The sequence below is a fragment of the Canis aureus genome, chromosome 31 (assembly GCF_053574225.1).
Source record: "Canis aureus isolate CA01 chromosome 31, VMU_Caureus_v.1.0, whole genome shotgun sequence".
NCBI classification, from domain to species: Eukaryota; Metazoa; Chordata; class Mammalia; order Carnivora; family Canidae; genus Canis; species Canis aureus.
In genome coordinates, this window is record NC_135641.1 from 35,235,988 (window position 1) to 35,259,896 (window position 23,909).

A 23,909-nucleotide genomic window follows, 5' to 3' on the forward strand; every position below is an offset into this window, starting at 1 on the left:
GTGCTCAACTGGCTAAATTGAAGACACCCAGGTGTCCCTAAAATAGTTTTATATTAGACAAGTAATAGTAGAATTCCACTGCTAAGATATTCTATAAGAATGTGGATAAGTTATTTTCAACTTCTTCACAGAAGAGATTTAATGCTATTTTTGTTATTTTAAAAATGTATTGTATTCATGTGGCTGTTAAACATTTTATTTTATTATTTTATTTTTTTAAAGGAGAGAGAAATTTACTGAATATACCAAAAGGGAGCAGTGGACAGACAGCAAAACAGAGACCGTCTACCTCTTCTACAAACACTTCAAAATGATTTAAGTGGCCTCTCATTCTGATTTTCTTTAATATTTAATCTTTTAAAAAAAAATTTTGTCACTTTAGTAAGAACTTGGAATTGAGAACAAGAAGACATCACTTAAAGGGAAGAATTTTGATTAAGCCATTCTCATTATTGTTCAGTCAAATGGCAGATCTGACAATAATTGACAATATCAAACATTATCTAGAAGCCATAGTCTCAGTTGTCTAACCAGTAGAAATAGGAATAATACAAATAATAAAAATTGGAAACAACTATATTTACCTCTATCATTGTCTGCTTGCATATCTCGTAAAAGAGGAAATATACCCTTAGAGAAGTTTGCTTATTTGTTTAGTCAATCTACCGGAAGTGTTGAACTGTTTTAGGTATATTAGGCAAGAGCAAATTATACCTTTTGTGCAAAAACTGAGATGACATAGTCAGGATTCATAATACTCTGTATAACTCTTAATGCTCTGTGGCCAACAACTGGTTATCAGTGAGGAAATCACATAGGTATCTAACAGGAATTTGCCTTTGTTCAAAAGGCCTCTTCTTCTGAATTTGTACACAAATAATAATTGTTGGCTATCATGATCACAACTAGTGCTCTAAATGTGTATCTATTACATTGCTATTAAAGATATCAATAAAATGGAAATCTACATATACATTTATAAATACTTTTAAATGTTGAGATATATAAAGTGTTCACTATCTTCCAAAAGATGTTTCTTAAATTTAATATATTTAAGGATACATTGTATATAACAAATACTTTTGAACCAACAATATTAGAAGTAAGGTGCCTTCTAAAGTGTTTGTACTAAGTCCTCCCTGTATCATGTAAGAATTTTCATATTTCTTATAAAGAGTAATTAGTTTAGAATCTAATATATTTGAAAAAAGTACGTGTGTTTTTCTACCACAAATATTAGTACACCACAAAAATTTTAATCTGGAAGTTTTAAATTAATTTTATGCGAATTCAGTTAATTGCCAGTCTGGACAGTATAAATGTAATTTTTCTTTTCTTTTCTTTTCTTTTTTTAAAGAATGCTATTGCTTTTTGATCAGATTCTTTTTTTGTTTAAGATTTTATTTATTTATTCATGAGAGACACGGAGAGAGAGGCAGAGACATAGGCAGAGGGAGAAGCAGGCTCCCTGCGGGGAGCCCTATGTGGGGCTTGATCCCAGGACCCCTGGATCATGACTGGAACCAAAGGCAGATGCTCAACCACTGAACCACCCAGGTGCCCTGTAATTTTTCTTTAATTCAAATTCAACTTCTTGAAAACTGTCTTTTGGTAAAGTGAGTGAAAATTTTTTCAATTTTTTGAATGATTTACATAACTATCTTAAAACATTACATATCTTTAATATGTAAAAATATTTTCCTATATAAGGCATTAATATTTTAATTCTGACATTGAAATTAATGTTTTTCAATTAGGAAAAATAATGATATCATTTATTCTCAGAATGTCTCTACTTCCATTTTTTTTTTTTAGTGAAAATAACAATGTTACCAATAATTTGAAAGAGACTTTAGATCAAAATTGGCTCTTCTGCCAAGAAATGAAAATATAATATTTAAATTTTAGCTTTCTAGTGTGCCTTCAGGATATGCATAAAGGATAGTCACATATTCAAAGATATATACTTTTAATCTAAGAGCCCAAGAAATATGCATGTTAATAAAAGACATTTTTATAACATACCTTGATTTCAAATTGTGCATACATAAGTACATATGACTTGTGTCTAAGAAATGAAGCATTAGTTTTGGTCACGTTAAATGCTTCTAGAAATACACATCGTGTTTGGATCCATCAGAGCTTACAGTGGTTGTATGTTATCCTGGTTTATGGTGAGATTGAGTAAAACGGAGTAAACTTGAGCCTAGAACAAACCTTCCTCCGTGAATGAACAGACTTAGCTGCATGCTCTAGAATTAAGTCCAGGTCTTCAGACAGTACTTAGTATTTAAAAGTCATCCCAGAATACAAGTGGGCTTCTGGATTGGGCTCCTCAATCTAGTGTTACAAAAAATAAGCACTACAGTCTCTTCAGTTAATCTTTAAAGTAGGTACATCTAAACAATGTAACTAGGTCAGCTTTCTATACTGTCATTTATGCACTATTTTATTGAACCATTCACTAATGAGAAAATTTTTTGAAATAAATGAGAGAAAAGAAAAAAGAGGAAGACAAAGACAGAGATAAATCAGTTATTAGATTTAAAACTTAAATAGCTTGGGGAGCTTGGCACTTGCCAGATGGAAATCTATCATATTCACAGTTGCCTTAATGTATTCTAGTACAGAGGTTGCCACAATAGATGTGCAGGAAATATTTGTTGAATAAACCAGTAATTGAACAATATAGAATATTGATCCTCCAGACTCTTATGAAGTGTTTTCATATTTTCCAAGCATTTTATTAAATTAATGTATTTTATCCTTTCCAAAATTTTGGTATATAGTTACCAGTATTATTTCTAATTTTATGATAAGGAAACTGGGTTACAGGGAGATTGTTTAACTTGCCCAAGATCAAATCTAGATAGATTATTCTGCTTTACATAAATGACCTTGAACTATCTGCATCACATTTTTATCAGAAGTCCAGTTGACATTGTGAGATTTTGTGCAGAGTGTGTGTGTGTGTTGGGGGCGGGAAGCTATATATGTGCTGTGGTGGGAAATGGGGTGGTGTTTGATGCATATGGCCTCTGCCCATATTTCAATACCAGTGTGTCTCACCTTTTTTCCTCTAGCATAACTGAAGTATACACTATATTTCATGGATTCGTTAATGCATAGCAGAGATAATACTCTCTTAATAATCATTTTACTCTCAGAGGCGAAGAGTAAATGTAGTTAGAAATTGATCTCCCCATATCAGGTTCTTCCCAGGTGAAGCACATCTCCCTTTTATTCTATCTCCATTTACCAGTGTAAATCTATTTTCTATATTCTAGAACTTACTCCTGAATCAAATAATATATTTGGATAGCATTCAGAATTATGTTTATAGTACCTCTGCACTACCTTCTCATACTGAAATATTGACAGATATTTTAAGAAACAATTATATAAAACTCATTATTGCATTTATTACAAGGAGGTTGTTGGGAATGCATTCCTACATGATTTTGCGTCACCTAAAATGAGATGTTTCATTCGTAAGTGCCAACAAATCTATTGCTTTCCTCAAATAATTGATGTTTATATTTTATAAATAATGTGAACTGTGAGGCAGATCATGTTCTAGGTTTTGCCTTGACTACTGTGGTATGATTTCAAATTTGCAACCCTTTTTAAAAATAACTTCATAAACCTAATGACCTTTGCAAGTCTAGTCTTGCTTTTACTTGATCTGTATCTGCATTTTCAGTCCTTATTTTTAGGGATTTAACTGCAGGTATTTGAAAGGTAATCTTAAATTTTTAATGGTGTCATGTAAAATAAATATATACAAAGGGTAAGGGAAATAATATAGTAGCCAAAGCAGTCACTGAATGTCAGAAAATTGGAAATAGGATAATGCTGTAATACACATGTGAGGGGGAATCCAAGAACGGACAATAAGTGATGTCCAAGTTAGCAGTGAGACAGTCATCTTCAGAATGTCTGTCAGCCTACTCCTCAAAGACTGGAGTTTGAGACGGATTACCAAGACAAGCATTTATGCATGGAATGGCACCCAGGTTTAAAAGCTAGCACATTGGATGCCAGTAACTTACTTATCCACATTTCTCAGATGGAAAACCCAAGAGTCATTGTTGATAACTCTCTCACCTTTAACTTCTACCTTTAAGTCATCAACTGTAGTTGAATCCGTCTGGAAAAGCTTTTCATGTGATTTTTGTTTTGTCTATTTCCTATGGTCCTATGGTATTCCAGACTCGTCTGGAATTCTGCAGTGACCTTATTTTAGTCCTTATCTTTGTCTTGCATAATAATATCTTCATATTTCAGCCAGAATTACCTTAAAAATGGCAAATATATGTCTCTGCCATGCTAGATCCCTTTGTGGTTCCCAGTTTCCATTAGGATAAAATCTGGGGGCTGATTTGTCCCCTTGTTTTCTATTCCCTGCCTACCTTTATAGAATCTTATTTATTACATCTCATTTTCACTTGTTCTATAAGAGTCAGCTACACCCATCTGCCTCAGATTTCTAGAATGGGTTATTTCCTTCTGGTCTTAGGGCTATTGCATATAGTGCTTTTCTTCCTTCTTTTCTTTCTTCTCCTCCTTCTCCCTGCACTCTCTTTCTTCCTCCCTCCTTCCTTCTACATTCCTTCCTCCCTCACACTCTTCCTTCCTTTCTTTCTCTTTCTTCCTCCCTTCCTTCTTTCTTCTCTCCCTCCCTCCCTCTTTCTCTCTTCTCTCTCGTCTTTCCTAGCTGTGGTCTTCTTTCTGCCCCTGGGAGTATTAATTCTCTCTCATCTTTTGGATTTCATCTTATATGCCACTTCCTTAGCATTAAATTCTCTCTTCCCCTCTCAACCTGGGTCAGAACCTTATCTATATGCTGTCAGCACATGCTATATCTTTACTTTTGTTAGTCATGTCTGTATCCAAAGCACCTGGCATTCTTGGCAGACAGTTAATCCTCTTCCGAATTATTATTTAATGAAGAAATGAATGACTAGCAGGAAAAATAGTGTCATAGTGATTTTCATTAGGTTGTACTAAACACCTTAAATTCTCCCTGGCTAAGATTAGAAAGGGCTTTGGTGGTAGAGTCAGGCTGAGCAAGCAACTAGAATTTTCATGATTCCAGAGCTATGGGGAGAAGACAGGACCTGATAGATTACTTTTATATCCACATTGAGACTCCAATCAGTAGCATTTCAGTTATAAGAACTTGTACAGCTGATGTCTTTCATAGTATAGAAGTATAGGATCCTCCTGAAATCCTGAATGCTGTTTTGCTTTGAAATATAACCAACTTCTTCCTGGGTGCCTTTTAAGTAAGAGAGAGAGAAAAAATGAATGTTGGTCATTGAGAATCCCATGCACCCTTACGATCACCATTTTGTCCTCATTCCCATTCCAATTTCCCATTGGAAATTAATCTATGAAATCCTATGGTTTTTTGGGGGCTAGAAAGAGTGAAAAAGATTCATCTTTAAAGGTCATTATGGGGGCAGCTCGGGTGACTCAGCGGTTTAGCGCCGCCTTAGGCTCAGGGCGTGGTCCTGGTGACCCGGAATCTAGTCCCACGTCGGGCTCCCTGCATGGAGCCTGCTTCTCCATCTGCCTGTGTCCTTGCCTCTCTTTCTCTGTGTCTCTCACGAATAAATAAATAAAATCTTAAAAAAGAAAATAATGGTCATTATGAGTGGGTATGTTGTATTTGTTTCTTTGGTATATTTTGTACTAATTCATGAAATAAAATCAGGACACCATTCCTTTTTTTTTTTTTTTTTGAGATTTTTATTTATTTGTTTATTGATGAGAGTCACAGAGAGGCAGAGACATAGGCAGAGGGAAAAGCAGACTCCATGTAGGGAGTTCGATGAGGAACTCAATCCCAGAACCCCAGGATCAGGACCTGAGCCAAAGGCAGATGCTCAACCACTGAGCCACCCAGATGCCCAGGACTCCATTCCTTGATTCAGTGAATGATGCAACCTGTTGATTTCATTCTGCCATGTGCCTTTTCATTTGACCTTGAAAATTTAACCTCAAAAACACCAAAAGATACGCAACATGAAGTCAGAGATAAGGCTGCTTAAAAAAAGGACCTGATGCTGTGGACTCAGGATAGCCTGGAGGAAGCTGTAAATCAATCATACAGCATATAGAAGAGAAGTTTTGACAGAATAAAAATGAAAACTTTGGTTTAGTCAATTTGAGTGAACTTTGTAAAATACATTTTCAATTAAAAATTAAACTTAGTCTATGTGATTACTACTAACACTGCCACTCCCAAATAACCAAGCAATCTTGAAACAGGAAAAAAAGAAAAAAAAAACTGGAGGCATCACAATTCTGGACTTCAAGCTGCAGTCATCAAGACAGTATGGTACTAGCATAAAAACAGACACATAAATAAATGGGATAGAACAGAAAATCCAAAAGTGGATCCATAATTATATGATTAACTAATCTTCAGCAAACCAGAAAAGAATATCCAATGGACAAACAAGTCTCTTAAGAAAAATGGTGTTGGGGGATCCCTGGGTGGCGCAGCGGTTTGGTGCCTGCCTTTGGCCCAGGGCGCGATCCTGGAGATCCGGGATCGAATCCCACGTCAGGCTCCCGGTACATGGAGCCTGCTTCTCCCTCTGCCTGTGTCTCTGCCTCTCTCTCTCTCTCTCTCTCTCTCTCTCTGTGACTATCATAAATAAATTTAAAAAAAAAAATGTAAAAAAAAAATGAAAAATGGTGTTGGGAAAACTGGACAGCAACATGCAAAATAATGAAACTGGACCATTTTCTTACAACAAACAAAAATAAATTCAGAATGGATGAAAGACCTAAATGTGAGATAGGAAACCATCAAAATCCTAGAGAAGAACACGGACAGCAACCTCCTTGATCTTTGTCATAGCATCTTCTGACTAGATACGTCCTTGTAAGCAAAGAAAACAAAAGTAAAAGTGAACTATTGGGACTTTATCAAGATAAAAAGCTTCTGCACAGGGTCACCTGGGTGGCTCAGCAATAGAGCGTCTGCCTTTGGCTCAGAGCATGATCCTAGGATCCAGGATCAAGTCCCACATCGGGCTCCCTGCAGGGAGCCTACCTCTCCCTCTGCTTATGTCTCTGACTGTCTCTCTCTCTCTGTGTGTCTCTCATGAATAAATAAATCTTAAAAAAAAAAAAAAAACTTCTGCACAGAGAATAGTCAACAAAACTAAAAGGCAGCCTATGGAATGGGAGAAGATATTTGCAAATGGCATATCTGATAAAGTTTTAGTATCCAAAATCTATAAAGAACTTCTAGAACTCAACACCAAAAAAATGAACATCCAACTAAGAAGTAGGCAGAAGACATGAATAGATGCTTTTCTGAAGAAGACATACAGATGGCCAACAGGCATATGAAAAGATGCTCAACATCATTTATCACCAGGGAAATACAAATCAAGATACCACCTGTTACCTGTCAAATGGCTAAAATCAAGAGCACAGGAAACAGCAGATGATGCAACAGTTGGCGATGATGCAGAGAAAGGGGAACCCTCTGACCTATTGGTGAGAGTTAAAACTGGTGCAGCAACTCTGGAAACAGTATGGAAGTTCCTCAAAACATTAAAAATAGAACTACCCTACAACCTAGCAATTTCACTACTAAAGGATGAAAAAAACCACTGATTCGAAGGAGCACATGCATCCTGATGTTATAGCAGCATTATCAATAATAACCAAATTATAGGAAGCGCCCAAATGCTCATTGACTGATGAATCGATAAAGTAGACTGAATATATCAGTAGACTGATATATATATATATACACTGATATATATATATATATATATATATATATATATATAAAATCTTTAGATAATTTAGATATTTGGAATTACCTAGAATTTATGTTATTAGAATCAGAAATATAACCCAGTTACACACCACTATCTTTTGTGCTGATTGTTTTGCCAGACATCTTTTTGCAATGAGTAACCCTCTACCTAAGCAACTAGGTGATTCTGAATGTAACTTATACTTCTTTTTATGATTTGGAATCCTATATCTTTCCTATTTTCTAAATAAATATCTTCATATATATATTCCACAATGTATTAAATGCCATATCCTTTGAGTTCACTGCTGTAATTATTTCTTTCATTCGTAGCAGTGGTAATTTATTCTTATTATTTTACTCCTAAATATGCTTGTGTCTTTCTCTTTCTAAATTAATACTTTGCTTAGGTTCTTTACTATCTTGTAACTATTGATCAACCTCTACCTTCCTCATTAAATGCTATATATCCCACCAGGTATCATGCAACAGGTATCATGTCTTTTCCAAACAATTCTTTTGTTTTCTGTTCTCCTTCATTTAATATCTCCAATGTCTGCCTTTATGTTGAATTTTGAATGTTAGGAACAGAACCTGGAAGTAGATATTTTTACAAATACAGTTTATTCTGTAAAACGGCACAACCTCGATATCAAAGTATTTCATAAAAATTATAAGCAGGACGTGAGGAAAGCTATCTCTGAATTTTTCTGCATGCTCTTACCTACTTGGAAAACAATATATTGTACATTGTGAAGATCAGGGAAGTCAGGGTACAAGGACCATCAGCCTTCAATATGTAGAAAAAAATTGATAAAGTAGCATATTTCTTTTTGTTTGAAACTTTACTTTGTTTAATAACATTAAAAGATGTCTGAAATAAATACAGAGATTACATTGAATTTACATGGAAACTTTTCCCTCTTTTGTATTTAGTATAATTATTGTACTCCTTATTTTTGATATTAAGGTGTTTTTACCACTGTGTCATCAGTTTCCCACAGTTCTGATTGAGAAGAGAGTTTTTGGTAGTCTGTTAACCTGTTCTTTAATTCCTTGGAGAAGGATTATGTGCCTATTTCATGGAATTCAAATTTCAGTTTAGTTAGGACCCTGCCATATACAAAAAGTCCTGGAGGATAGATATTCCAATGTAGTACTATAGGGAAAAACTTAAAAAAAAGTAACAGCCAGAAAGTTAAGATGGAAGGCTCTTTAAATTAAGTTCTATATGTAAGAAATTTAGAAATATGGTGAGATATTCAATACCTATATTTTGAAAGATGTTGGAGATTTATGACAAAACTCAGAAGAAAAATCAGAGATAAATATATTTTTAGTGTTATCAACCTATAGCCATTAATGAGGATTAAGTCAACAAGAGAAGACATGTAGACAAAGAATCAACTTTTTCTTTGAGCTTTCTTTGAGCCTCTACATTTGAGAGGTTAATGAGGAGAAAATGTAAACAGTCAGAAAGATAATGACTGGTCACGTAGAAGGAATTCTAAGAACATGCAGTTAGGCAAAAAATATCTTTTTTCAAGAATGGACAATTGATCAGTGGTAACAAATACTGTAGTAGGATTTACAAGAATTAAAACCTAAAAGACTACACTTGGTTGGTTAATAGAAAAGTAACTTGAGATTTAAAGCACATGGACATGTATATACCTGTGGGTGAATAAGCCAAATGGAGATTAAAAGGAAGAGGTTCTAATAAAATAAAAGTAGTTGGAAAGAACACTAAATTGAGAACTTTATGGAGAAAAGTTCCTATTTTTGCTTCTGATGCTGAATATCTGATCAGCCCCCTCACCTGAATTTGGTCCACCTAGTACTTGTCTTGTCTTGTCTTGTTTTTCTTTCATTTCAGTAGTGTATCTGATTAGGGCACTGGGTTTGAGTGGAGTGTAAAGCTCATTTTGAGGAATAATGTAAAATTATAAAAATACAGCTGATCAATTCAGGAGACTTTTAAGTTTAAGACTAAAGAACTGAGACTATTTGGCAAATGATGTATTGTCAACAAAGCAAACAATGTAGCAGTGCATTGTTTTCAAAAAAGTAACTGGAAAATAATATATGAAAGAGAAATAAGAGCAGAATCAAACTAGTTAAGATTTTTCTATAACAGTGAAGTTAAGATATCACTCCAGTAGGATGTTTTTTAAGGATTTTTATTTATTTATCCATGAGACACACAGAGAGAGGGGCAGAGACATAGGCAGAGGGAGAAAAAGTAGAACTGGATCCTAAGACCCTGGAATCATGACCTGAGTCAAAGACACTTGCTCAACCACTGAGCCACCCTAGGTGCCCTCCAGTCTGATATTCTTAATGCTGGTGGGAGCAGTACTGAAAAGAAGTGAGGTACAAGATGATGATATATATACTATACAACTAGATTTTAAAGAACTTGGCAACTGATGTGAGGGCAAGTGAAAAAAAAATTAAACAGTAAGAGTCATTGACTATATTAAATAAGTGAAAAGAGAGGATAACAAAATGACGAATTAGATTTTTTGTCTCAATAGGGTTTGTGTAATATTCAGGTAGAACTCAGTTTGGGGGAATAAACATTGGCAAGGCTAAGTATTTTATTTTATTTTTTTTAAGATTTATTTTTATTTGAGGGGAGAGGGGCAGCAGGAGAGGGAGAGAAGCAGATCCTCACTGAGTGTAGAGCCCCACACAGTGCTCAGTGTAGAGCTAGATCTCACGACCCTGAGACCATGACCTGAGTTGAAATCAAGAGTCGGATGCTCAACCACCTGAGCCACCCAGGTGTCCAAAGGCAAGCATTTTAAAATATAGATGTTGGGACTGAAATTCAGAAAAGAGATTTCTGTAAGATCTCTCTCTCTGAGACCAAGTGATACAATAAGAAATAAATATGATAAAAGTAATTTGCTGAGTTTGGGAGGATATTATTTGAGGAAGTTCATGCTGGGAGTTGCTATTAAAATATGTGTGAGTGGGGATTTGAAAAGATACGGGGATGTGTAAATTTTGGTATTGCTTTCTTGGGAATATGCTAGGGAATGAAAAAAATGTGTGAATTCAAAAATGTTTTGCAATAGTGAGTTCCCAGTAAAAGATGAATGCTGTTTTTTTTGTTGTTGTTGTTTTGTTTTTTTTAATGAGGATTTGACTTCATGTATTTAAATCTTTAACCAACAACAATTCGTGACCTGGAAGCAGAGAAAAGGCAATAAGCTCTAGGGATGGGTGCAGTAGTGGAAACAAATATCGTGATGAGTTCTAGTCAATTATAATTAGAGATTAAAGAACTGAATAAATTGATAGAGTTGAGTGAGAGGAGTTCCTATGGAGAACAAAAAGAAAATTTAGTGAACCTGAAAGAAAGAAATGGTAAATGGTTTATAATAATAGAAGGAAAGCATCTAATTTGAGTTTTTGAAGATAGAGAGGTGGTGTGTGATGTTCTTGCTGATGAGAGTATGATGTGGGGCTTGAAGAACATGAGAGGTGTTAAGGAAAGAAGTTACTAGATAGAAGATAGATTGACAAGAGAGAAAAATGGGATTGAAAAGATGATGGGGAACATGGAAACAGGAGAAAAATGATCCAGGTGTTCATTTTGTTTTAGCTATAGAAGTCACATTTCTGTGGGATTCTAGTGTTTGGTAGATGAGATTACAAAATCTCTAGAAGGATCACAACAACCTGACCTGAATTTGAGGCTACAGAGAGAAGCCGAGCTTTCAAAATAGCAAGCACCCAAATCTACAAGGAGTATTACAGATTTAAATAGGATGAAACAGGCAAGGTGAACATGAAGAAGTTATTGTTTTGTATTTGGGGAATTCACCTTTACCATCTCCATCCCCTTTAGTAATAGGTCTCCTAAATAATATTGGAAGCCAATAGGAAGATGAGTTTAAAAAACCATTTCATATTCCATGCTTTCTTGTTCTAAGTATGTCTATGTATACGATCAGACCAAGTTACACGTATTTATTGAGAAAGGATAAATTTTTAAATTTAGAAATATAAGAGATTTATTCAATAATTATCTCCTATCTCTTCTGCATTCTCCATCTACTTCTTTAAATATATTCTGAACTTTTAATTTTACTATATCTGTTCCCAAATATCTCATTTGTGAAATCCTGAGCACAGGCAACCTGTTTATGCTGTTTCTTTGCTTGATAGGTCTTCCCCAACCTGCCTCTCCCCCATCCAAAATATTGAAATCATAGATATCACTTATGAGAGGTATTTTCTCCACTCTTCTCCGAATTCTTCAACCAAACATATGTGATCTTTCCCTCCCTTGATCCTCACTAGCATTTTTCAATATTTTTATCCTTAACAATCCTTCATTTCTTATATTTACAGTTTCCTGATTTTTGTGTACTTTTCTTCATTGCTACTAAATTTCAAACTTACTCATCTTGTATTCTCTGAAGTGCTTAGCATGGAATTTTATAAATAATAAGCTCCCATATTTGTTTGAAGATTTGCTGTTATACTGACCATAGTTCTTTTATTTGAGCCTGTGTCTCTTTTTAATTTATTCAACTATATTATCTTTCACATTTTACTGTATATTCTGAATCTATTAATATAGTATCATTCATCTCCTTTATATATCTCCTTAGCTCAAGGAATGAAGTTTTTAAATATACTAAAGATAGTCTGTATTCTTGATGACAGTTACAATAACCCACTGGTGAATTTATGTTTAAATTTGTCTACTACCTATGATGATGTTTGATAAAAAGAATTGCAGTAACAATAGCAGTAATTGCAGTTTGCGTCCAGGAGTACCATTCTTTTAAGTAATCTCGAAGACAAAAAAAAAAAGTAATCTCGAAGACTTATGTGTCTCTTCCAAGAAATAGAAATATTTTGTAAATCACAAACATCTAAAATTAGTTCATAGAATGTTTAAAAAGAATATGTTCTTAGAATGTCATAAACAATTGCAATAGAATTATATACTGAAATTTTAAAAACATGGAAAACATCAATTACGTTAAAGGTGAACAGGGATCCTACAATAAAGTAGTTACTGGAAAACACTACAACAAAGAAGCTCTTTTTCACCTAAAAGAATATATTTCTGGAAGAAAAATTTAGTAATAATTTATATCATTGTAATGTAATCTTGAAAAAAAATCCTGGTATAAATGCCAAGAAAAATGAAATGAGATGTTAATATTTGAGATTATTAAAGCAAAATAAACACATGTATCTATTATATCACTATGTCATCTATGTCAAGTTAAACATTGAGCAATTTACTCACGTGATATTAGACTAACGTTTATTTATATAATTTATTTTTCCACACCATCTCACATCTAACCAACCATGGAAGTTTCTTTAATGGAGTTGTTAACAAAATGTAAGGCCCCAAAACTGGAAATTGGTATTGTTACCAATCTTCATTTTTCAATTGATAGAGAAACAGTGTCCCTGGGTGTGGTATGTTACAGATTAAGATTTCCAGGAATCAGATTCTGAGACAAAGTTCGGGGTGCAAGATATATATTAGGAATGTTTCCTGAAATTGATATCTGTGGAAGGGAGAAAAACCGGGCAGAGAAAGAGGTTTAGCTTTGATGCAGGCTCGACAGTCTAAAAACCTCAGAGGGAGCTTTTTGGAGCTAAAATCAAAACTGTGAGAATTGCCCCAGGTTGGGCTGAAGGTAAAATGTCTCCATGTTTATAGCCCTGCCTCCAACAGTTCACTCATGTGGCCTCCAGGAAGGATGTGACCTGGGGAGAGGTCGGTCTGCAGCTCAAATGTCCTTTAAGTACTGGCAGCTGCAAACTTTCTGCCAACAGTGCTTCTAACATCTGGGCAGCAAATCCTTCCTTGACAGTGTATCTGGGCAGAGCAACTCTGTGTCCATGACAAGACTATTTGACCAAGATCACAAAGTAACTGCAAAAAAATAGATTATAACTAATCATATTTATATCAAAGCCTATATTCTTAACTACTATGCTATAAATCCCTTGTCTTCCTCTCCTCTGCAGGGCCTGAAACCCACCCACTAAGCTGAAAGCCTTTGCCTTCAGTCTAGCCGTTGTTCCATTTGGCAGTACCATTGTCCTCCCCTGAGCATGTCTCAGGACTGTAGAGAGATCATCATTCTCAGATTCAAGAGACTTCTTTGAGCTTTGAATTCAAGAGCACTGGTGTGTGTGTGTGTGTGTGTGTGTGTGTGTGTGTATGCGCACACATATTAAACATTTATTAAGTAACTACTATTTTCCAGCAACTTGAAACCCTACTTTGCAAATAGAATGAAAAGGAACTGAATAGTATTGATTCACAGAGCATTTTCATTTCATTGGTTCTTTAAATTGATCACAATGCCCTAGTTTCTGGGAAACAGAATCAGACCGCAGATTCTATGCTTATGCACTTTTACTCTCAGAATCATTTGTCCTTCCTGGCACTCACCAACATTGTCAGACCATGCATCTGGGCTCTCTGTCTCAAGTGGGGTTTCTTTCCCAGGATTTTTATTAAGAGTTACTGTTTTTTCCCTAAAGTTTTGGTGGTGTGCTTCATCAACCTTAGGACCTACTGCCTATCCCACAGGACTCACAGGTGTTTGTGTAAATATAATCCTGGTTGGTCATGGTGTCCCATGAGTCTTGGACCAGCCAAGAGTTTTGGTGTGTTCTCTTTTTAGGAACCCACTCTGAAACTATAGATACGTGGATATTGGAGAAATGAACGTGGTAGGACATGATAATGATTACAAGACAGACATCTCTATCATGTTGCTAGTTGGTTACTTGGGATTTCCAATTGTAATTTTAGAAATTTCATTACGGATGAAAATATATTGTATAGGTGATGCCAAGAAGCAACCATGGGGTCTGGCTATTCAGCTTACAGACTCACAACCCAAATGTGTCAGTAACCCTAGAGGTACTCTCTCCTTCATGAGTGTTACTCTGGTTAAAGCACCATTTCCCAATTACCTTCTATTTTTCTCTTCACTACTGTACACCCTATATAAAGTGAAATATATAAATCCAATCTTTTTATTGGTAGGGGTGGCCATGCTAAGATCTCTGGCCAATGTCTGCTAAGCAATGTCTGGGAGAGCTTTTTCTTCCCTTTTAAAATGTCCAAATATTAGGGACATCTACTCTTCCTCTTAATTCTTGCCTTGAATACTGACATTATACCTTGAGCTGAGGTTAACGATCTTGTGATCACCTGGAGAAGGTTAGATTAATCTCTGAGACTCTGGTCCTGGAATTTGCAAGACTGAAACCAACAACAGCAACTGGCTATCTATCAGTTTTCTTATGAGAGAAAAATGAACTCATGTGTTGTAGCCGCTATTGGTCTGGTATTCTGTTACTTTTGGGTGAAAATAGCTTGTTTCAGCAATTGTGTATAAATTCAAAATGGCACTTTATAAATTCATAATGAGAAACTTAATTATCAAACCTATCAAAATACTTAATTCAACACTGAGCTATATCCTTGCAGATAGGAAAACCCAGTTAATAACTGCCTAGAAAGTATGGATTCTGAACAAGTGGATTGCACTAGAAGAAAATGTCTAATGACAGCAGATTGTATAACCTGATCCACCACTGATACAGTGGGAATTGCTTTACCTATGGAATGAATCACTCCAAGTCCAATGCGTAGGACTGTATTTACTTTGAACTATGCTAGGATGAGCCCTGAAAATGTTCCCATTGTGACTCTTTTCCTAACCTGATTTCATCACTTACCAACTGCATCACCTTGGGCAGCGGATTCCTTTTCCTCTGTGCCTCCATTTTAATATGTTAACAGTCAGATCTCTTTCATAGAGTTCATATGAAGATTAAATGAAAGATAATCTAAAGAATTTAGGATACTGCCTAGAATGTAATAAGTGCTCAATGATTTTAGATTTCATGTCTAGCTAATTCTTCCTCTTAAGATCAAAGCTTTCTCTATATACTTTAATGTATTTAGTCAAGATAGAATCAGGTCTCGTGACCTCGGATCCTTTCTGCTTTTTTTAAAGATGGTTTGTGTACCTTTGCTCTGATTAATTATGCATTCATATGATTAAAAATCTAATGTTTAGAGAGGGGTGTTTTCTTTTTCCTCATAACTATTTTGCAATTTAAAGTATGGATAATAACTCACTTTTGAGAAAAATAGAAAAACTATTAATGTACATGTATACAGATATATTTCCTCAAAAATTTTGGTATGATCTGGTATAAACTGTGTGTCATGAAGTCAAGAGGCAGCGGCTTATATTCAGGCAGTTCAGAAGTTCTTCTGAGCGGAAAAGGAATTGTCGACGCTCACTATACAGTCTGTTGCAAAGTGCTCCCTGCCCAGCGTTCTTTCCCTGCTGTCTAGTACTGCTTAGGTATTCTGAGATTACCTTCTGTCAACTCATGAGGTTTCTGAGTGCTTTTAAAAATATCTCACAAAACTTTTAAATGAAATAATGAGGCCAGTTAAGAATTTTGAGAGGCCTCCAAATGAAAACTCCTGTGAAAAGGTGTCATAAATTGAGCCAAAAGGGTTTTCAGCCGCATTGTAAAAAAACTAACAGATTACCAACCTCATGCTTCAAATTAATGAAAGCTCATTCAGAAAAAATAGGTGACAACCTGCCAGCACTAAATACAGAACTAAACTGCAACCTTACTGAATGTCACAAAGGTTTCGCATTTAAAAATCTAAAATTTTAATTGAAGAGGACAGAATAGTACAGATAATGACTGATGATTAATGATATTTGAGGTTCTATTGGATATTAAAGGTGATATTCTTTGTTTAATTGTGAAATTTACATTCACCTTTTTCCATAAACAGTCTATTTACCCTTCATATTAATGTTGAATGACAATAATGACACAACTGATTTTTTTCTGCAATATATCCGATTTTTAAATCATTTTTAAAGCACTTTTAAACTCCTGAAAATCCTTTTCAGTTAAACCAACTATCACACTGAAAGATGGAGTCATTTTATAATTGTGAGGGAAATATTTCAGTGTTACACATGTATTTCTGATAACTCCATTGTTTCAGATTTGAGGTAAGGGTCCTGGTGAGTCCATATCTGAGGACTGTTATCTTTGGTGAAAGATAATGAGCGTATGTAAAGATGGTGATGACAATCATTATTTTTAAGCAGTTTTTGCTTAAACAATACAATAGATACCAATAGTTTATCACTTTTATTGATCCAGAAGACATACTAAGTCATTAACATCTGTTTTAAAAAATAATAATTTAAGTGATTTTTTGATTTGCATTTTCTAGATGAAATACTGAAGCTTAGTATGGTTAAGTTACTGAATATACTTTAGGTAGTAAACGAATTTGAATTTCAGATCCTGTGGGTTCCAAAATCTGTGCGTTGAGCCAATAACAATATACTTTATTATGAATATAGTATGAATGAACAATTAAGTACATGAGGTAGGTTTTTATAGCTTTACTTTTTCATGTTAATTTTAGAAATTGAAGTTAAAATTATAATTCGAGATATTGGTTCTATTAGCTAATTTCATATTGTTGAATCTTGAATACATTTTAAAGTATCTTATATTTTTCAGAATAAACTGTATTTCATCTCATGTTTGCTTCTCAGCGTTTTCCCTCTACTTTCACTCATGTTCGTCAGGACCACCTAAATATTAACTAGAGTGTAGTGCTTTCAGACACTCTGTCATTTATCCTCCTCAACCTTGAGAAGTAACTTTTATAATCTCCATTTTATAAGGATTATAAATACTTTTCAGAATTTAATTATGTGACTAAGTGAAAACTCCACCATAACTTCCTATAGAGGAAATGATAGAGATGTTAGAGTTCAAGAATCTAACCTTAGAGAGAATTTGATAAGATATGGACAGATTTTCAAGTTACTGTCTCTATCTCTATAGCCTGTGATTCATTTGCCAAACCAATTACCACAAATGGTAGGCTTTTCACTATGGTCATGTTTCATTTCCAAAACCAATGTGTGTATTCCTTAAGATAGGTAGGAGTATGCCAAAGACTCAAATAAAACTCAATATACCAATGGCTTAACACTTTAAATGTCTATTTTCACGGAGACGTTAACTGTCACACCAGGTATCTCTGCTGAGTGTCTCTCCTCTAAGCATTGACTCAAGGATGTAAGATGTTTCCATGGCTTCTAAGGCCACGATGGTACAAGAGTGGGTCATAAGGCTTGATGGGGTATTCTAAATGGTGAGAGCAGTGAGGTTTTTTATAGCTCGTCTGTCTATTATATCTGCAGTCACATGACCAACATAATTACAGGAGTGACTAGGAAATCTAGAGGAGCACATAAGAATAGTTTCTTATTGACTACCTGATTGAACTTCAGAATCTGCTGAAACTCATAAAAGAACTGTATTGTTAAGACAAATGGAACGATTTTGGATCAGAAAATCTCTGAGACCCATTCCATGACATTTCACTGTATATGTCAAAGTACAATAATTATTCATAATAATCTGTGCCACTTAGAAGCTTCATTTACAAGATTAACCCTTATTAAACTGGTTTTATAAAATTAAGATTTTATGCTCAGAAGAGAGGGATCAAGGTGGTATATAGTAAAACGGGTATTAGAAAGTTGGGGGAGCTGGGCTATAGAACCAGATCTAACTATGATCTAATCTGACAGATAAGGTGACCTCTCTACGCCTCATTGCCCTAGTGTATAAAATGACAAGCGCAGCTGATGTATTCTCTAGATGCTCTTCTAGAGCTTAGAATTCTATGGCTTTAGCTATCCTAGTTAGCAGTACAGCAGTGGTCACAGACATAAACTCCTGTGTCAATTCCGTGGTTTTAATCCTGGCCTAACGTTTTTTAGCACTGTGAATTAAACAAATGTACCTCATTTTCACATCCAGAAAATGTTGTCTCACATATCTCTTCAAAGGATTAAGTGATTTAATATATGTAAATTGACATGCTTAGAACATTATATTTAATAACAATGTATTTAATAACTATATTTGAGCTATATATCTGAGAAAACCTCTGAAAGAAAATTTGGTAGCTTGTCAGAAGTCACAAAACTATTTGGGAGGAAAACTGGAATATAATCCTTGATTTTAGTTCTTTCCATTTATACTAGGCAACACTAACTAAAAGTTGTAAATATTTCTATAAAATCATTGCTTCCTAAATGATTTTTTCTATACAAGATACTAAAAATGAAAATATAATCATCTCTATCTATAGAAAAATGTTTATAAGTTTTCCTGCAAAATGTACTTCTAATGGGGAAAAATGTTGAAAGCTTTTGAAAAAATATTATGGAATACTTAGCAACATCAGCAACTTATTTCAGACCTAAAATTATTTTTAAAATGAGATTTAAAATGTGAAATGCCCATTCCTGTACATGATTGCCTATTGAGCAATTACAGAGACTAGATAACAAGATATTTTTTCTGATTGTGAGCATTCCTTCAATTATTAAAAAAAATTCTCAGTGTTTTAGCAATATTTATTTCACTTGGTTAACTAATTTAAGATGTTACTAATAACTTCTCATATTTTAAAATAAGAATGAATACAGCACTTATTTTACAGAACTTAAAGAGGAAAACATTTATTTAGTGACAGCTCCTTATCACATGTTCAAGTTTAATTTTCACAGCCATACTCAAGGAAGGGTATTATTATCCTCTGGTTCAGATGAGGCAACAAGGCTCACACAGCTTGTGCATGGCAGGTCCAGGATTTATTCAAGTCCAGATGTCAAATCCTGAGTTTATTCTGCTGAACATCAGCATCTCACTCACTGTCCAAAATAACTGGGGTTCAGTTGAATAAAAGAGACTCTCTGATGAATCTGAAAGATTCTCAGGTCTGGAGTTAGAGGACTCAGCTTGGAGGCTTAATCTCTCACTGCACTCCAATTGCCTGAATTTTTCCCAAGAGAATGATTATTCCTAAAAAAGAATATATCAATAGCTATATCTGGAAATTGTAAAATACCATACAAGTAATGTTATTACTACGATTATTATTGTTATTTTAAGTATAAATAACTTAAATATGAATTTTCTCCATACATTAGACATAATATACTTTCCTTAAGTTACCATTTAATTATTAAATTCCATAGCTTCTCTATCATCATCATTATCAATCTGCTTAGTTTCTCTGTGGCATTTAATCTATTTACTTACTTATTTTTTATTATTAATTTTTTTTAGGGGGAATGGGAAGGGGCAGAAGGAGAAAGAGAATCTTAAACAGGCTCCCCTCCCAGCTCCAAGCCTGAGGATCATGACATGAGCCGAAATCAAGAGTCCATTGCTTAACCAGCTGAGCCACCCAGGTGACCCTATTTACTTATTTAAAGAAAATGTCCTTAGCTTTAAAGAGGTACTATTGAAATATTACATGTAAGTTTATGTGTGTACATACATGATACACAATGTAATGTGATATACTTAACATAATTGATAAAATTATTACACAGTAAGGTTAGTTAACATCTCTCTCTCTTCAAATTATTAAGATTTTGCATGTGGTACTAACATTTAAGGTCTACTTTCTAAAAACTTTCAAGTATATAATAACAGTATTTTTTTAATTATAGCCACTATGCTGTGCATCAGATCCCCAGATTTTATTTAACGTATGGCTGGGAATTTATTTGCTTCCAAAAATATTTTGTAGTGGCTTCTTGATGTTCCTTCTTTCCTTGTACTTTTACTGAATAACCCTACTCCTACCTTCCCTCTTGGTCTCCTGCACCATCATTACACTCCTGCCTTCCAGCGGGAGCCTTAGCTGGGATTTCCAGGTCTTCTTTCCCATCATATCTTCACTGTGGTCACATTTGGCTGAATGTTTGGTCTCCTCTTCCAATGCTTTTAACAGTTTCTGGCCAATGACTATGATGTGCACGCTCAGTTCTAACCTCTCTTTTAAATACCAAACTTATATTTTCAACTGACTTTTCTATGTCTCCAGCTTTATATTCTCCAGGATCCAAAAATTCGAAATCAGACAACTGTATCCACAGTCTTCAATTTTTGCCTTTTGTTTCTCTTCTCACATTAACACCATAATTGTCATCAACTGATTTTCCAACCTAGAAAAACAGTAGTCACTCTTAATTTCTATCTCTCTGCTTCATTGTCTTACTGTAGGTAGTATCTGAGTATTATTTATTCCAACTCTGTGTAGATTTGAAACTTCCCCTCCTTTTCATTTACATTCATTGCCTTCATTGGGATCCTCATTGATTCTTGTCAGAACTCTCAGTCATCTTCTAAATGGCCATGTATTATCCAAGTCTTCAGGCCACAAACAGTATCATTAATTTGGCTTGTCTTCTTAAAATATTAATCTTAACTTAAATGTAATTTGCCCCCCAAATACATCATAATATCTAGATGACCCTCATAAATCTAGAGTCATATTTAAAAAGTAGAACCCTATATAGATAGATTTGGGTTAGCACCTCATTAACTAGTTTTGTGTAAACTGAAGATATTTATTTCTTTGAAGCACAGAATCTCCATCTTTAAATGGAATCCTAAAGAAATGTGAGAATCAGAGAAAATATATGCAAAACACGACCACACTGTTTGGAACACAGGGGGTATTCAATAAATAGTAATTAAGATCTGTCTAATACATCCCTTCCCATCTAACCCAGTAATCTAAACATCTATAAAACTTTGACTTTCAGCATTTTCCAAATGTCTAGTGCTTTATCTATTTGTTCATGTAGTTCCTATATCTAGAATGTCCTTTTCTGCCTTGGTTCCTAAATCAATTCCTCCTCATCTATAGAGATTATACATATATAGTGTGTGTGTGAGAGAGAGAGAATCATCCTGTGACATTTAGGCAGCATTTGTTTTGCTCCTATTATCTAGTTCTTGTTCACTTGAATAAATCACGTGGGTGAGGAGGCACTCTGCCTCATGTCTCCAGCACCAGGATTACTTATATATTCAGTAAATATTTGCTAGATGAATGCGATATGATTTTTCTAAAAAATGCCTACATAATAGAATTTTGTTCAAATTTAATTTTAACTCATTTTTCTCATAGTCTTTTTCCAAAATCTAGTTTTTTATCTCTATTTTCTGCTTTTACAAGAATTTTTCCCTAAACCTTTTAATGGATATTTAAAAGGCAGCAAAAAAAAAAAAAAAAAAAAAAGTAGAAAATAGTTACATCAAATATTAAAAAGCATTATTTAGGGATCCCTGGGTGGCGCAGCGGTTTGGCGCCTGCCTTTGGCCCAGGGCGCGATCCTGGAGACCCGGGATCGAATCCCACGTCGGGCTCTGGGTGCATGGAGCCTGCTTCTCCCTCTGCCTGTGTCTCCGCCTCTCTCTCTCTCTCTCTGTGTGACTATCATAAATAAATAAAAATAAATAAATAAATAAATAAAAATAAAAAGCATTATTTATCATATAGGGGTAAAGTTATATGGTAGAAAGAATACAGGCTTTGAAGATGATCTGCTTAGTTTTCTTGTAACAGATTTGCAATTCTTGGTGAAACTTATGAAACTTCCTTATTTCAGTTACTTGAATGGAATTAAATACCTATGTCTAAGATAATCATGAAGATTAAATGCAAAGGTAATATATAAAATTAATAAACAGTAGTTAGAATAGAGTAGGCATTCAGTAATTGTCAACCTTCCCCATATTCTTACCGCTTCTACCTAAATGGAAGCATTTCCTTCAGATTTATGAAAATCAGACTTATGTAAAATTTCAAATATAAATAAGCAAAGAATAGGAAGGGACAATTTGAAGAAAATGCATTAATTTAAAAATATAAATAATAATCAGTTTCTGTAAAAACTAAAAATATAAATTAAAGTAACCTTGAGAGTACATTTTATATTCATTAAAATAGCAGTTTTTAAACATATTAACAGCTAATTATAGAATGGTTTTAGTAAACCTGGTGTGCTAATTTATTACCATTAACACTAAAAATGTATATAACCCTTTCATAAAATTCATTATACTTACATGTAATAAAACCTATAGCAATGGCATTTAGCTGAATATATTTCTACTACTTTATTCTCATTAAATAATTTAATAGGAATAGAAGGCTATAAACACTAAGGTAGTTATTGTGGCATTACTAGAATTGGAAAGACTTGATGGATGCAGCCAGAATGTTAGAATGATTAAATGCATAATACTGCCATGACTTAATATATAGGAATATTACTTGATGAGTGCCTGTGTGGCTCAGTGGGTTAAGCATCTGCCTTCTGCTCAGGTCATGATCCCAGGATGCTGGGATCAAGTCCCGCATCGGGTTTCCTGCTCAACAGGGAGCCTGGCTCTCCCCCTTCCTCTGCAACCCCTCACCTTCTTCCCACTCATGAGTGCATGCTCTCTCTCTTTCTCAAATAAATAAATAAAAATCATTTTTTAAAAAGGAATATTACTTGAGCATTAAAAACAAAACACAAATATTAGATAATCCAGCACTGTTTAAATAAAATATTATGTGAACTACACATGTATTTTTAATTTTTCTAGTAGCCACATTACAAAAGTAAAAAGAAAGGTAAAATTAATTTTAGCAATATATTTTATTTAACCAAAATATCCAGGATATTATTATTTCAACTTACAATTAATATAAAAGTCTTATCAGTAAGAGTTTTTCCATTCTTTGCTGCTGCCTTTGAAATCTGTTGCGTATTTTACATTTACAACCTAATTCAATTTAGACTAACCACTTTTCCAATCTCAATAACCACACGTGGCAAGCTGCTGTCATTTTGGAGAGAGTGAGTGTATTATGGGCGAATATTCAAGACAAATAGAAATATTCTTAACAGCATATACACTATCATTTCAACTCCTAAGATGAAGCCCATTTATGTTTTTGTTTGCAAAAGTATAAAAAGAGTTAGGAGAGTGGGATTAGGGCTCCTTTTTACATAAAGTTAAATATTTTCATATTTTTATGGTTTTTCTTTTAATAAAAAAGTCTTAAACTTTCAAACCAGTGCTTAATTTGCAAACTACAGATACTTTGTCTATACGCCTTCATAGAAAACGATGGTGAGCTTCAATTTGTAATATGTTCACATTTTAACCCTGTTTCTGT

The 23,909-nt window shown here is 34.3% G+C and overlaps 1 long non-coding RNA gene across 16 annotated transcripts in view; it reads left to right on the forward strand.

Annotated features, from left to right (window-relative positions):
• Positions 1–23,909, forward strand: part of LOC144302653 (uncharacterized) — a 540,109-nt gene that overhangs the window by 165,501 nt on the left and 350,699 nt on the right. For 11 of the 16 annotated variants that reach the window (XR_013369612.1, XR_013369615.1, XR_013369614.1 and 8 more), the window contains one exon: positions 20,009–20,133. This is a non-coding gene — a long non-coding RNA (uncharacterized LOC144302653). Of the gene's footprint in view, positions 1–222; positions 984–20,008; positions 20,134–23,909 lie in introns of those variants that run through there. The other 5 variants (XR_013369622.1, XR_013369619.1, XR_013369618.1 and 2 more) reach the window with 1 other exon arrangement.